This window comes from Papilio xuthus, unplaced genomic scaffold, assembly GCF_000836235.2.
Source record: "Papilio xuthus unplaced genomic scaffold, Pxut_1.1 DF824655.1, whole genome shotgun sequence".
NCBI lineage: Eukaryota > Metazoa > Arthropoda > Insecta > Lepidoptera > Papilionidae > Papilio > Papilio xuthus.
In genome coordinates, this window is record NW_013533994.1 from 4429660 (window position 1) to 4442810 (window position 13151).

Genomic DNA, 13151 nt, shown 5'->3' on the forward strand with positions numbered 1-13151 from the left:
TAGATGCAGTTGCAATTAAAGTGTTGTCTTGTTACTTCTAATGTCGCGCGAATGTCGCCCGAATATCGCCCGAGTGTCGCATTACCGCACGTGTGATAGCGCCTTATTCGCTGCACTACACGTCTCAACTTGCTTATTGCTTACTTAACACATACCATGAGTACATTACACGAAACTAGAACTAAGCGTCGCTCGGAACCCCGTGGTACAGGGGTTAAACACTTGTAATCTGCATCTTAGGTTCGAATCCCGCCATGTACCAATGTGTTTTTTTATTTACATATGTACATTTATCCGACGTTCTTACAGCGAAGGAAAACATCGTGATGCTGCACATACCTGAGAACAAATTCAAAGATATGTGTGAAGTCAACCAACCTGCACTTGGCCAGCGAGGTTAACTATAGATTAGGCACCACTAACTTTAGGGTAAGCTCAGATCCCCTCTGTAGGGACTTATAGTGAGCTGATGATGAAAGAGGAACTAAATCGTCAGTTTCGTCATAGAATAGATGACAAAGAGTTAGTAATTCTAACCACGTCTTGCTATTTAGAACTATACTAAATTAAGAAGGAGGTACATGGACGGTAGTCTCTGTACGGCAACGTCTACTAATCGCAAACTACAGTACATTATTATGTAAACCAAACGCAAACTTTCAAGCGCTCGCATTAAACAATACAATATCGCCATATTGGCTGAAAATTTTGATAAGTGTATGTAGCAATAAATTTAAGTATTAATTACCAGACTCCCACACGGGTAGAACCTAATGGAGTACCCGCTATCCGCTATCTGTAGAGATAGGTGCTCGCCGGGGGGACATTTATTTCGTCTCCATCCACTGCTATCTGCGGATAAGCTTAAAACATTCGGATAGTCGTGAGACAAATGAATCACTTTGCCATTATAGCTTTAAGGCGACTACACACTAAACAATATTCCGCATTGCAATTTGTTAAGAATCTAGCATCATTCCTCTATCCTCTAGTGTAACGTTAGCCTTATTGTTTTTATTATTCATGTTTACATTTTAAAAGCTTAGATAAAGCTTTAATACCTACTCATAGTTAATGACCTTAATTAGTGTTTCCATAATTTTATTTCATTTGCGTTTTATTAAAGAGTAATCTACAAGAATCGCGTATCAATTTGCAGGTGTAAGAATACAGTTAACTAAAATCAAAACTCTTGTAATATTTATCAGTCTATCATATTAACTAGCACTTAAATTGATATCTTAAAAGCTGTACATTTAATTGCCTCATCCAATATTTATCAGAGCCTAGATTAGACGTCCCTCACGGATTGTATCTCGGCACCAAGGCACCACGGCATCACGGCACCAACGGCACTTAACGCTGAGTCTGCGCAGTATCGGCTCGTGTGTGAACGCCCTTAAAGCGAGATAACGTCGCCTCAGATAAGCGAGAGTGCTTTCAGAGATATTGGCGAGTCGCTAAAGAAAATTGGTGTATGATTTAAATTGCCTCATATGTAGATATGTGTTACTTATCCCTTTACGTCACACGACTATGAGAAACTGTATCTGTACACATGTATTCCTGTGTATCTCACACTAACATCTTATATTTTAATTATACTAGTTATCGCCCGCGGCTACATCCGCGTGGAATTTAATAATTATTAGCAACCTATGTGTTCTTCCTGGCTATAATTTCCTTGAGCTGTTGTGAAGATCCTTTAATAAACATCCATAGTTTAGCATTAACAATATTACAGTAATCTGATTTAATAAGAACTACATTTAAATAGGAGTCTTCTGTTAGACGTAGATCTGAATTAATTTGTAAAAACTACTAAAAGAAAACTGCAAAAACTACTCCATTATGTCTGGAGTGATTTAAATAAAATTGTTGAAATATGCATCAATCTGTGCGTGAGGGGTGTAGGCGCTAGGCGCAGCGCAAGTGTTGGTCAAAGGCGTGTTATCTCGTGCATGCACGGCTGGGGGTGGGCCCCGCTATCTCGGAGCAACACTCACCCCGTTTATTTCGCCATGCGCCTTGCCTGATGCACTCAACAACAAGATACTTGGTTTTTTATTATCACAAATTGAATGTTCTTAAATTAAATAACAATTAGTGTTGGAATTTGTTCATTTTAACTAACACAGATTTGAAATCAAATGAATGTTAAATACTTACCTTAGTGGCCACAAAATACTAGTTTGTTTTACCTTTAGTAGCCCAATTTTCTTTTTTAATTTTTTACTCTGTATGTAAATCAGAAAACAACATATTTTATTTAAAGTTACTCTTGTTTTAGTATGTTAACAAAGTGTACGAAGTGTTTACGTTGAAGCGCGCTGGAGTGAAAAGGCGCGTTATCTCCGCACTGCATCCATCAGAGTGCGTTATCGCGCGCCCGCACGCGGCACACTAGCGCCGCCACCGCCGAGAACTGACACTTTTACACACAAAACTTCGCTAAACACCAAAGGTTAAGTCTATTTTAGCAAATATTGGAAAAATACGCGTGTTTTAAAAGGTTAATTTAGAAAAACTAAGACTGATTTCAGTCAGGTTTTAAGAAGTTTTACAGTGTAGATTTATTTCCACTAAATATGCGCTATTAAAATTAGTAGTAATCAACACACTATAACATCTTATTTGAAATGTTCTTCGCAAATTCTCTATCCCTTAAACATAGATACGTTCAAACCGTCTTAATATATTCTAACACAACCACAAGATAAGTATTAACATATTTCAAAGGCTCAATAAATCGACTTCCATCTCAATTCTAAATGCAAGTAGCTAATTCACAGCAATCTAAAGAGTTCCGATAGGCGAAGTATCTTCGCGTCATTAAAACGCTAACAGACAAACAGCATTAATCGAAGGGAACATAGCGCCAATAACATCACTTAGAACCATTTACCTGTCCACCATTAGCATTAACTTTATCTGTGCTAATAAAAATGGCGGACTGACCGCGTGTTTAAATAATAAATCGTGAACAATAAGGTCTCAGTAATTAGGCAATAAATTGTCCGACAGATATCACAGATATGATGGAAATAAAGTGATTCGTTCGAATGCGTTGTTTTGAATACGTGTTCATTGTCAACTTTTGGTCTATATTGTTAACGTATTGAAAAATGGAATCCTTGTAAGTTACCCGTCGCTGCAATCTTTTCGGACCGGTTGTGGTTTTAAATATCGGTGACCCGTTAAGTTATCCCTTAAGTATGAATATTATTTCGATAATTTAATATTTAAGGTAAAATATCAACATAACGCGATATCTTTAAACTTGATAAGTAATAAAAAGTAAATGAATCAATTTTAAAAAGGTCATAAAAAACAGTATGATTTTGTACAGGTGTTACAACATTGGAAAACCACACTACCACCGCCGTCTTGCCACTCTTAGACTTGCTTCTGGGGTATCGTATCGTATCGTAACGTGGGACCGCGTCCCCTCAAAAGTCTCGATAAGGCAGCTTTCAGTTTTATATTTACAATGCGATAAGCGGGGGCCTGCGAATCGATTAGCCGGCGCACATTAGCGATAGCGCCGTCCATCCGTTTATCTGTTTGAGTGATTCCCTGCCGCGCCTTCCCGCACCCCCCGCACCTCTCTGCGCCTTCACGCCCCGTACCGTCGTAGCCCTGATGCATCCAGATAATACACAGTTACTCTAGACGCTTTTAAAAGCACCACGATTATATTTTTATTCTTTGCAAAACAAAGATTTGAGTTGCCTATTTCCTTTGAGAATTTTCAGTTAGTACCTACTTCTGGGTACTTGTATTAAAATCGATGTAGTGTACACTTATCAGACGTAACGCAGAATCATTTTCACTTAACGCCAATCATCTGTGTGGTTGTGGCATTGCATCGGACGAACGCGATGCCACAAATGTTGTTACGGGCGTCTTACACTGTAACTCTTTCCTTTTCGATTTTAAACAAGTTATGTTTACTGATAGGATATACATTTATTGCTTATTTCAGTGACAAATATTGTCTAACATATTATGAAAAACAAAATATATTCTCTTGTATCAGGAGCAATAAATAACAATGCAAAATTCCTATCATTGCATCACAATTTTGCTGTAGAATTTTTCACGTAGAGCCGCCTACGTTAGTACGAAGGCATAGTAGCGGGTGCCGTGATAGGCCCACGCGGTCGCAAACCTATTTGCCTATCACCATATAAACTGCGGTATACGTGGTATCAGAAAATCCCAGAGTCAAGGTAAGCTTTTATGAGCTTAAAATTTATAAATAAATATTACTGTTTTAAGATACGATATTACGTCTTATTTTTATAAGAAAAAGGGCGAGAGAAGCGAGGGAAAAACCGAGGTAATTAACGACGCCTATAGACCACCACCACCAAAGGCCGGCAACGCATCTGCGGTTCCTCTGGTATTGCTGATGTCCATGGGCGTCGTTGAACACCTCGGTGTTCCAGCTGCTCGTTTGCCTCCTTTTGTTATAAAAAAAATAGACATCTGCAACACTAGAGAAACTGCAAATGCATTGCTGGCCTTAGAGAAAGACCTTGTACCTTCTTGTATGACCATGTGACGTACTGTTTTATTTAAAAAAAAATAAAAAAATGTTTCGTGATTTATAAAATAAAAGTATTAAGTTCCTAAGAAGGTTTGTAAAGTATCCATTAGCGGCCATCTTGAATTTAATTATTATAGTTCGCAGGTCACCTAACACAATACTGGCTCGATTGTATCATGGCCTTAATATATCAACAGGATATCTTCATCTCAGTAAAACACGCCCGAACTCTAATTTGTTTCCAACTAAACGAAACACGGCTATCTGCTAACGACATCTAGTGTCATAGCGGCGGAGCAGACCTTACAGATGTACAGGGTAGGGGGAGAGGGTAAGGGGGGCAGATCCCGATCGCCTATTGACCGATAAAGCAGATTTATGGAGCGCTATCAGACACTGTCTTAATTTACTAGCTAAGGTGCAGCCTTATGAAAACACTGATCTACAAAACATCTAACAGAATAGAAGATTGTACTTCTAGTCTTTAAAATATGTCTTTAAAATTGAGTTCAATAGAAAATTAAGATACTATAAAGACTAAGCAGGAATAATAAAAGTTGCATAATTGACTCTTAAGCGGGGGCTTGAAGGTTATAAGTAAAATTTCAGAAAAAAGAAGCACACCTGAAGCTAAATAGGTCATAGCCGCAACTAGCTTTTGTTTTATTAAAAAAAACTTTATTTTCGCTATCTTTTTATTTCGTTAAACAATTCACATAATTACTTTACAACGCTGCACGCACAAGTTCTCCGCACGCATCATGTTATTGTCTACCGGGTCATTTATTAATAAGCAGCGTGACAGTCGTGCATACACACACGGCACGCACGCGAGCACGCGCCGCATCCCGTCGCGTGACGCGTGACGTGATGGCACGTGATAACGATAACGTGTCAGCCTGTGTCACGCTACTGACGATGCGATGGAATGTGAACTTATCGCGTCAAATTTGAGGATTGTTTCATTTAATAATAAGTTTTTGTGTCAGTTTTTCAATCAATGTAAACCCACGGTAAACGTGTAACAACTTCATTAACATAAGACGCATAGATTTAAAATAATGTAATGCAGTAAATCGGCGAAGTGATCGACCATCGATGTCTGAACGCCCTCTCTCTGAATGGGCTTGTCTATGTTAATGTCGTACGGGCTGAGTTCCGCGTCACGCGAACTTTAAGTACAAACTAAACTTACATGTAACTTGATAACTTATTCTACCAAGAATAATTATATCTATACTGTTAAGAAAATACGAATGACTGTATGTAAAAAATAAAATCGTTTTTTTTTTATATTTGTCTGTTTGTCTGTCTGCAAACCGCGTTTGTTCCGGATGATCTCCAAAACGTCTGGACCATTTTTGACTGGATTTTCACTGGAGAGTTGCTGATATGTGTGGGCATATTATTTGGTACTTTTTACTATGACATAAAGTGCTCGCCTTAATATATAAATCGTGATATCTAAAGATATTTCATTTCATATCTATGCTTTTTTAACTCTATGGCTAACTATAAATTGACTGATAAAAAAAGCACTAGAGGCGGATAAGTTCCCGCGCTCGTCTGTTGGCCGGCTGCCGATTTTAGGTGGACTAACGTATAAAACTGTCATTTTTACGACGATCTCATCTAGCTTCGTATCTAACTAATCCTGAAGCTTTTTGGATCTCAAACTGTATAGAGAAATTAATAAAGCGGTCGTCCCCAACTCTGTCCGTGCGGAATATAGAAAAAGGCATAATTAGTAGCCTATGTGTTCTTTCAGATTTTGTTCTATATGTACGCTAAAGTTCATCGAGATCCGTTCTGCTGTTCTGGAGATATCTTCTAACAAACATCCATCCATCGTAACATTCGCATTTATAATATTAGTAAGATAGTAAGATTCACCGCACTCCAAAGTATGCAAGACTTTTTTTAGGTATGGGTTTTGTAGGTTACTTTTGGTTATTCAAAATATCTAAATCGACGTAACTCGGTTTAGCTCTTCTTACTACTTGAGTTCGTAATACAACAGACTTATAATATTTTACACATGAATTCAAACCCACGATGAAACCCTTCTGAATGGCTAGAAAATCTCTAATTATGTGGAAAAAAATTGAGGGCGGTGAGCGATCGGGCGGCGGGCGGCTAGGCGGACGTAAACTTAAGTAACGCGCTTTATCGTTAGTGTAATGACAAGTTTATATAAGAATAACTTGATAATTATGTTATAAATATTGACAAAAGTTAACATTTTTCTCAAATCGATATTGAATAATGTATAGACGATATTAAATGTCATTAAATGTTTGTTGCAGGTAAGTTGGTAGCGGCACATCGCATAGGCACACGGCACAGGCGCTCGACGCCGGCTAGACACCATTATAAGGTAATATTTCGTGCGCACTCATTGTGCGGTCGCGGACAACATCCACCGGGCATCCTTAACGACCGCGGAACGCGTTTTAAATTCCCTCCACAAATAGCCCCCTACCTTACCGAAGAATGCACCATTAATCGAACACAAAGTGACGCCGCCGAACTACACGCGTTCTCAAACAGTAAACCGAATACATAAAATGCGCATAAGAACATTAAAAACACGACAACCGAAATAAATATCGATTCATAACACAATACAATCTAGAATCGAGTAAAAAGCGAGGGCGGGCATCGCTTCGTATCGCCGACATCGCTCCTGTCCGGTTATTGTCATCCGACGGTATCGCGCGAAGTGATCGCGATGTTCGCGGACGCCGAATCGAACACTCGAAGCGATGCGACGCAATGCGACCTGTCAACACTGTCATATCCTTTACGGCCGACTTCGCCATCTTCGATATGTTTAGGAAGTTTGGTTGTGGCTCAGAAACCCGGGTGTCGATTTATAAATAAAAAAATATCAATCTATAAATACTTTATAATTTCAAATAACTTGTAAAATGCACTCTTTAAGTCTTCATCAAATTCCCTAATTATTCTACAAAATATTGTAATATGTAGCTTATTTTACAAGGCGAAGGAACACCGATACATCTTCCACCCAATTACCATTTGACTCTCTATGCCTATGTATACAAAGGTCATAATTCTATGCAAGACTGCTGACTGGAGTACGTTAGTGCAGATTTATAAGGCAGTTCGTCTTGGGCGCGTGCTAAGATATTTATGCAAGGTATGCGCAGTCGCCGGTGGAGATTTGTGGGCGATTTGTTAACCGACGTCTCGGTTTATTGGCGCTACGCTACCCGCTGAGACAGTGCCGATATCGACGAGCTGTTGCTATAGTTAACGACAAATACTGCTCTACATGCAATAACTCGTTCCATATAAATCCTTGTGCTCTATAACTAAGCTAATACTTACATTAAGTCTGTTTTATTAACAATAAAAATGTTTATTTAAATAGAGTACCAACATTCGAAATTTAAAATATCAAACTTCACTTTCAATGTGTTGAAACAAAAAAAGAAAACAAATGGCCAATTACGTAGGCAGGACAGTGATGCGATTGAATCGATAAAGAATCTAGTATCGATTTGATTCCCGCGGAATTGCGCAATTTCCCGCCGCGAGCTCTGCGATCGCAACGTACGCGCGTATCTCGACAAGGCTGGCTAATGAGAGCGTGGATACAGCTGCCATTGTTTACAGATGCGATCGGGGGTTATCTCGAGTATTTTTGCGGGGTCTGCCATGTTCTCACTTATCTTCGTAAATCAGAATAGGGCACGGATTGTTTCCGTTCGCGATTTTCGTCATGGAATCGATACGGTCTAGTGCCTGCGATGCGATATCGATATCCAGATAATCATGTTTTGATTGTTTTAATAACAACACTATTGTTATGCAAATGTTCGTTTTTGATGATATTGCGTACTGATGCATTTTTAATTACTAGGTTGGTAGTTATCTGAAGATTAACTTTTATTATCGATTTTTATTACGTTCATCAAATTTAATTAAACATTTTACGTATTGATAAACTAATATAGAGTTAATTGACATATCAATTAAGTCACTATTTATAACTAAATTTACATTCTCAAGTACATAGCCTCAAATCTAGAAAGGTTGGATCAAAGGGTATGGAAAAATATTAAGGTCAAGAACCATAAGAATCGTAGTTACAGATTTATTAATATTTTTTGCTATAGTTATACAAATTTAAAAAAAATATATAAAGTACACGTCAACTAACATGAAAGCGAGCAAACAGGTGATGAATAAAGCACTAAGCAAATTAGGGCGAGATCGCGCGATGCGGCGATAAACCGCGTCACAGAGCGCGCGTCACCGCGCCGTGACCGCGCATTGTATGCAAAACGGCGGCCGCGGCTTTTGTTTAAGACCTTCATAAATTATGCGAACCTTTTTTGATGAGGCCCTATTTATATCAACTATATCCATAATTTGATTGCATGTTTTCTTACATTTAAGTTTTTAATAGTTTAGTAAGCCTTTACTCACAGTAAGAACTAAAATGTTCTGAGCCAAATCCTCAGTTCATGTTACTTGAACGTTGCTTCAGCACTAAGCAAAGTCCAGAAAGTAGTTGAAATGATTAAGCTAAAAACGTACTTAAGTACTTTCAGAATAGGCAAAGGAAGAAAGAACAGGATATTTAGTTAAATTTGATCCAATATAAAGTTGGGTGAAAATTATTTTGAATGACTTTATTGGTCAATGTAAAAACCAAAGCATTGCGGCAAAGTACCTTTTTCTTACCAATTTTCCGCAATCACCTCTATTATAAGTTCCATTCTAGCGCGATAGCCTGAAGCTTTGGCTTAGACGGATCCCTTCCAAACCGTCTCAGTTTTTCGCCTTAAAAAACATTCCAAATCCAACCTTAGGAGCTCTTTTTTTAGAGTCCAACGTCATTTTCCGAGTTGTCTTCTTTTATGACATTGTGTCATTGCAATAGAAGCGGATATTGTACGTAACGGTCGGGGCGAGATAATGAAATTTGACCCGTACGTAAATGGCATTAAGGTTATTTTAGTTCGGGGGCAAAAAGTGATTTACGTCGTTCGAGTTGTCCGGGGCGCCGGCGCTATCGGAATCACCTTAATGATGCCTCGATGGCGGATAGCCATTGTGTTGGATGTAAATTTGTAGCCGTCGGCGCGGGTAATGATGTGAGAACAAACTGAGATGCTGATAGCTCGATCCGGATCGCTCGCGCCCCCGCGCCCGCGCCCGCCTGCGCTCCGCGCTCGTCCGCCGCGGGACGCTCCGTGTGTCCCTCGCTTTATGCTCTTATTTTAAATGTATTGTTCCCTCAAACTTCTTTACAAGTTTATGTTCATGTTTCGATTGTTTTACAACAATGTTTTATGATGCTTGCTGATAAGATGCGCTTTTATTTTTTATGCAATTTAAATTTTAAACTGACTATCATTGTGATGCAGCACCATAATGTTTTTCAATCATATCACTGATTAGCAAAACTTTATTCAGTTAAAAACTTGCTTTAAAACTTTTCCAATAGGTACGCGTCTTTTTAATTCCGACGTTACGTTCTTTAGTTAAAAAAAAAATACCATTATATTACCAAATACTTTAATTCAATTTCGATGTCAAACGATTCATTAATCGGTTAGTATAATATAAAAATTAATATAAAGAAAATGCTGTGTTGTTACGACCATTGTGAAACTACGGTTTAACGACTTTAACGATAATGTGCTAGTGCGTACACAACTTTATCTGGAACATAAACGAAACGTTTTTGCTAAACGCGTAACAAAAACTTAAGCTGTGTTGACACTTTAACACGAATATCGTAACCCTAAACCTTTCCGTGTTATTACACGCGACTTACTAAACAAAACGTTACCGAAACAAAATGGCGCTACAAAATGGCCGCCATGATAGCGTCATTAGGCTCATTACCGCACTATTTTGTCGAATAGACAAAATTTTGAGTCTTTCAACGCCCGCTCTGGTAATGATAGCGATGCTTTCAGTTAAAACACGATAAATAATGTAACAAACGGCGCTGACATGACGGAGAATTATGTATATCGTTTAAACATGTATTAAAATAATGAAAATCATATTAAAGGAAGCCCTTGTGTTAAGCAGTTAATTACTTTACCAAAATAAGTCGCAATAAAGCCAACATACTAGAAAAAATATAATATTACTAGCAGTCGACTCCGTCCGCGCGGAATTATATAGCCTATGCAAAATTTCAGCGAGATTACGTTGAGCCGTACAAGGAGATATCATCAAACATCCATTCATCCATCTAAACATTCGCATTTATAATATTAGTAAGATATAAAGTTAATAAGATAATAGACCCAATGACAAAACAATTTCCAAAAGCTTATATAGTCAATACACTTGATGTGGATATGTAGGGCTTTAATATTGATATTGACATTCGTGTCACAAAACTTTATATAATGTAAATAATTGCTTATAAGAATAACACACTTTTAAATTTTAAAAGACAAAATGATCGTGATTGAACCTTTTAGGTTTCATTACCACATACTTGTGGTGGTAATAATCCATATCAGTTTCTCGTAATATAATTATAAACATACCATTAGAGAAGAATTTTATCTATCAAAGAACATAACATAGGTATCGACAATTAAGTGAATAAGAGCGAGGCATACGACGCATGACATCATTATCGTTTGAGAATCGATTCTTTTTGTTTTATATCGAGTTTAATCGGGATGTGGCGAGTACAATCGGAATGGTGCGTGGCGCCGGCCGATCTGCCTTATCTCAGCTTTATCGAAGACTAATGCACCGGTCGCGATAAGCTCAGACATAAGAGCGGGGGCAGATAAACTCCGTGTGGCCATGTTAAAAATAGTGTAGTACACAACACGCATAGTTTGTTCTCTGTTACAGGGTTATGAAAATAATATGGAACACTCGAATACATTCAATGGTTTACGTATACAAAACATATGCCAAAAAATTTGACATGTTAGTGTTGTCATTTCATTAATTTACCCAAGAATTAGGTGCTACTATGACACTTGAACACGTAACTTTATTGTAATAAACTATGGAACAGAGAATCAAGTAGCTATAGTGTTAGGAAATCGGAACAAAAGTACAACGTTATGTGCTTATATTGAGTGTTTTTTAAGTATGATATTGTCTTAGAAAAAATATTAGAAGATAAATATTTTTAGTGTTGGTAGCATACCATCAGGTGAATTTTGTTCCCAGCAATGTAAATCTTGAGGCAAAGGCTCCGCGGCCGTGCTGCCACAGCACGTCCAATGTTGTAATTAACATGTAATAATTAATAGATAATGTTAATGTACGCTGTCCACTCATTAGTTATTCCGTTTCCGAATGACAAACGAAAGAAACAAACGACCGTCGCAGATAACCGATTAAAAGCCACGAGGGCAACCCTAGCGTTATTTAAAATTCGAATTCCTCTCACAAATTCCTTTTAAATTCAAATCCAAACTTATCGACAGCCGAAAGGAATACATCTTCCTTATTTAAATCGTCATTAGAACTCTTTCGTTCAGTTATCGAGTGCGGCCGGCTCCGAGGAGATGGCAATAATAAAAATTATCTATACAAATGGGTCCGGATTACTCGGCGACATAAATTCGGCTCTGGCCCAATGAGCGGGAACTGGTGGAGTGGAGATAAAGGGTCAACGGTTTTTAGAAGCGAACGCTTCGCTTTTGCTAGTTTTTTGATTGGCTCGCTTCTCTGCTATTAATCTAAGCCTAAACCGTATTAACGACTGTGTGTTTTGAAAACAGAACGATTTTGTAACGGCCAGTGCACAGATAATTTATGATGTCATAGATAAAAAAATATTAAGAAAACCTTAGTCAATTGACTTTCTCATTAATTATGCAAATCATATCTTTTAACTTGTAAGACACAACTTTAATATATTTTAATAATATGTATTTTCCTTTTAATGTAATAAATTATTTCTTTAATAAAGATACAAACAACAAACCAATTAGTAATTTATTCATTATAAAATTATTAGCATGTTTTAAGAACCTTTTGGTAATTAACGTGTAAACAAAACAAACATCCATTTGACCGAAACTGTTAATAGAATGGAAGAAGATAACTATGATATATCGTAATAAAATAAATGGCTTGTGTCCGTAAAAGTTATCTATTGATGTTTAATAAAGTTTTTTTCTAAAACTTCAAACTATTTTATTATTCAAATATTTTTATTTATTAATTTGCGGCAGTAAAACAAGAGATATGTCAAAAACGTCATTAAATTCATGTTAATTTCCATAGACAAAGAGAAAGGGATAGAGAAATATTTTAAAGTCGTATCCGGAAGCAAAAGGTTTGAAAAAATCCGAGCGAGGGCGGTATCGTCCGCTGCGAGACAACGCGCCAGAGTTATTCGACAAAAATGCTAATTTTCAAATCTCTGCTTCGAGTTGGTACTAGCGGGCAGGACGCATCTTTTTGGTGGAAAAAATCCGATGTTTATCCATCGTCTACATTTGTACTACTGTATTGAAATGAAGCTTTAAACGGATATGGATTAATCAATTTTGACCATAGACCTTAAATTTTAGTAACGGTAAAACAATTTAGTTTTTAAACTTATTAAGAGAAGATAATATTA

The 13151-nt window shown here is 37.5% G+C and overlaps 1 protein-coding gene across 3 annotated transcripts in view; it reads left to right on the forward strand.

Moving 5' to 3' along the window:
- Nucleotides 1-13151, forward strand: part of ush (Zinc finger protein ush) — a 129745-nt gene that overhangs the window by 105877 nt on the left and 10717 nt on the right. Inside the window, exon 2 of one of the 3 annotated variants that reach the window (XM_013325810.1) lies at nucleotides 6859-6929. The exons of the other annotated variants lie outside the window; for them this stretch is intronic. The gene's annotated coding sequence lies outside the window, so the exon portion shown is untranslated. The remainder of the gene's footprint in view (nucleotides 1-6858; nucleotides 6930-13151) is intronic. 3 annotated transcript variants of the gene reach the window in all.